We start from the raw sequence: 3879 nt of genomic DNA on the forward strand, positions 1-3879 counted from the left end.
TTAAAGTATTTCTTTCTTGCAATGTAAAGATACAGGTGAACTTCACCAGAAACCCTAGTGAAAAACTTGTTTTAGGTTCCATAAGAACCATTTACAAACTGGACATGGTGGTGCACACCTGTAATCTCAGCAATCTGGGAGACTAAAGCAGGAGGACTGCAAGCTCAAGCCCAGCCTAGGCAATTTAGTGACTTAGTGAGACCCTATCTCAAAATAAAAGAGACCCGGGAACACAGCTCAGGGATAAGGCCCTGGGTTCAATCCCCAACACACAATAAAATTACAGTACTTTTGTAGCAGAAAACACCACATGCACACACACACCCAGCCAGTGTACTTCACTTTCTTAGTTGCCTGGGTAACAGTTCCTGTTCCAGACCCAGTTGCTCCTGTAGGTTAAAAATGGCTGGTCACTGCAATGCACAGCTGATCACTGTGATGCACAGCTGGTCACTATGATGCACATTGTATAACCAATCCCCATTTGACAAGCCATTCTGCCTCTGTACTTCCTGCTTGCTTATCCCATATAAGCCCTAGACCACCAGAGATCAGGGCCGGATATTCTGGGAATGAACCTGATCCTGCCTATCCATGTAGATAAATCTGCCTCCAAATCCTGGGTGTCAGTTCAATGTTTCTGCTCGCCATTGCACTTTCATTCATTGCATAAACACAAAGAAAATCAAGTTTATGTCACTTAAGACTGTGTATTTTTGTAACTTCTGCACTATGGTTTTAATAGCTACCACATTTAAATTATTTTAAAGAGAGGACTTTTTAAAATGAAATAAATATATTGACAAGATATTAGTTTAAACTATGTATGACCATTGGAATATATTCAAGTATTTATGAATGAAACCCAAATCAAAGACAAGTAATTAAATTTGACACCAGTTATGTAACCAAATATGTTTGCCCATAAAAATATATTTTGTTTACATGATTTTGAATTTTCAACACTAAAAGCTGTCAGGATTCCTTTTCAAGTGATAAACCAATCTAAGAACACATAATCAAAATAAGACTGAAAGTGAACGAAAGTATCATAAATGTAGTCTCCACACACTTTGTAACTGCCTGTTCAGACTGCATGAGAAGAAGACAAAGAGAACCAGCAAGAAAGCAGATGTCTGGGTGGTCAGGTACCTGAGTCCAGGAGTCTACGGAAAGTTCTAGAAAGACAGCTCAGCAGTCACAAGCCTCTGATCACTGCATCTCCACGTTCTCATTTCAAATTCCCGAAAAAGACAATGCTGCCCAGTGGGGACGTGGAGTCTCCCCTGGATCAATTAACCCTGGCCACACTGCCGGTTGTCAAAACCTTAAAATTTTCCTGTACGTATTTTGAGGAATTGCAACTTTGATCCAGCTTGTGGGAATCCCAAAATCCCACAGCACTTAAAGAAGAAAGCCCTGGTTTGGAGGTTCAAGTGCTAGCATTTCTGTATCTATTACTCAGAAGCTTTAGAGTCACAGCTAGCAGATAAATCCGTACATCTGCCCTGTTAATCCCCTCTTCCTACCACCCATTCAGCAAGGTGAGTGCAATGAGTCTCCTACCCGCTGAAGTCGAGAGTCCCCAATTCTGAGTTCCTGGGGAACACGGATGAGCTGTGAAGTTTTCACCTTCTCTCTGCTCCGTGTCCACCCGCTGTGGATCGTGTGACCCCCAACCACACTAGGACATGGGTATTTTTTCCCTAGAAGTAATAAATAATAAAGTGTGTCATTATGGAAGTTTTGTGAAAATGGCTGAGCAAAATATGACCAAATAAAACTAATTTAAAAATTGCTTGAAAGAAATGATCAAAGCATTTGATATGGACAATTTCCCACCACATTTCTGCATTCTCTAATAAATGTACTGTCTCTCCATTTGCAAGATGGATTTGGGGTTTCAGTCCGAGCGGGAGGAGGGCAGTGTAGCGCAGTGGGCGGTGCTGGGGAGACCTCCACCCTGACAGTTCTCCCTCCCCCAGCCTCTCTGAGTGTCCTCACCCGCTAGGCCTGTGGGAGCTGATATCATGGGGCGAGGGGAACGCAGGCCCGGGGAGGGTGGTCACACGGAGGAGCCGTAGTCTCTACCAAAATGATGGAAGCACTGACAACACCTGCCTCCCTGAAACGGCTGCACCAGCTGCACACCCTGTTGGAACAGGAGGCGAGATGTCAGCCACAGGTCCGTGGCCTGAGGCTCAAGGAATCTGCTCGTGATAGCGTCCTCAGAATGCATGCAGGACTAAGGGGCTTTGAAGTAAAAGATCTTAGACTAACTCAGTTCTTTGGCTTTGATCCGGGGCCATTTTCTCTACTGGACAGATCCCTGTCTAAAATGAAGGTACGGCCGAAGCACCTTGGTTGGGTTGGACGGAGCTGCTTTTATTGGGCTGTCAAATCAACAGAAGAGGAAGGAAATGTCCCGGGGCGACTGACTTGATCGGAATAAGTCAGTTTAGGTTCTGGCTTCAGACGTGATGAGAATGGAAAAGACTGTATTGGAGAAGGTGTGTGGGAAAGTCAAGGCTACCACTGCCTTTCAAATTCTCCAACTGTTATTCGCTCCTTCAAGAGAACCTAGAACTTGAAAGGAAAAACAGCCTAAATTTTGAAAGACTAGAAGTTCAGCTTACGGCATGTCACTGCAGGGTCGTATTTTCTAAAGCAAAGCCTTGTGTGCCGGCCTTACCAACATGGCACTGGCCATCCAAGCACAGAAGGAGTGGAATGTCTTCGGGAACATCCAGGATAAAAGGCAGAGATCTGACCTTCAGGCAAGAGCTTGCATCCAAGTGTTTAACTGAATATTCATCAGACAAGTGTTCCAAGCCAAATGTTCCAAAGAGGAAGTGGATTGTTCTGGGCATACTTACTGCAGAATAACTCACCTTCCAACAGTTCCTGAACGGGTTCCTCAGCTGGTAAATTTGGTTGTTTTTCTCTGTATAGAGAAAAATTTTTTTCTACAATTGAAGTACTGAAATATTATCTTCAAAATAAACCACCTGGACTTGGGATAGTAAAAGGGAAAAAATAACATCACCAATCGAGTCAGCTCACGTTTGAAGGCATTTACAGTATATATGGTACAACGCCCTAAAGGAAGGAGTTATCCAATCTCTGATATATATGTATATATATATAAAATTTCATTAAATTAGCAGCTTAGAAAACAACATCCTCTTTAATAACCTGAATTTTTTTTTTCTGTCTTTTTGAAACAGGGTCTCACTATGTAGTTCAGGCTGGCCCTGAGCTCACTTTGTAGCCCAGGCTGGTCTCGAACTCACAATCCTCCTGCCTCAGCCTCCCAAGTGCTGGGATTTCAGATGTACGCCACCACACCTGGAAATTACCTGAATTTTTAAAACAGCCCTGAAGCAGTGATTTTTTTAATTGCACATTTTGCTATACATAGCCCCATGCTGTAGCTCATGTAAAGCTATAACAGGACCAAAAGTTTGATCCATACGTGAGCTAATTTGAGACTGTTAGCTTATAAGCAGAATCATTATGAACTTGAATATTATACCTAAAGAAAAAGTACTACAGAGCAGATGATCTGTGCTGAGTTTCTGAAAATTGCCAATATGTGTCAACATACTGCTACTGCAGTCAGAATACTAGAAAGTAATTCTATTCATAAAAACATTTCTATATGTTCTTGCCATCTAAATTTATTAACTTACAGTAATGACTTGTCTTTTCCTACTAAAACTGCTAACATTTAACACATCTACATATGATTATGAAACTTATATATGAAAAATTTACTTTTAACAGCTAGTAGTGTTTAGACCAACTTTTGATAAGTTGGGGGTTTTGTTCTTTACATAAATAGTATTATTGCAGCAATGAAAAGCATTTCTTTGAAGC

General features: G+C 41.8%; 1 pseudogene; it reads left to right on the forward strand.

Moving 5' to 3' along the window:
- The first annotated feature begins 2009 nt into the window (after positions 1 to 2009).
- LOC102005006 lies at positions 2010 to 3174 on the forward strand (annotated as a pseudogene).
- Positions 3175 to 3879: the final 705 nt, after the last annotated feature.

This window comes from Chinchilla lanigera, unplaced genomic scaffold (assembly GCF_000276665.1).
Source record: "Chinchilla lanigera isolate Chin_1 unplaced genomic scaffold, ChiLan1.0 scaffold00053, whole genome shotgun sequence".
Lineage (NCBI taxonomy): Eukaryota > Metazoa > Chordata > Mammalia > Rodentia > Chinchillidae > Chinchilla > Chinchilla lanigera.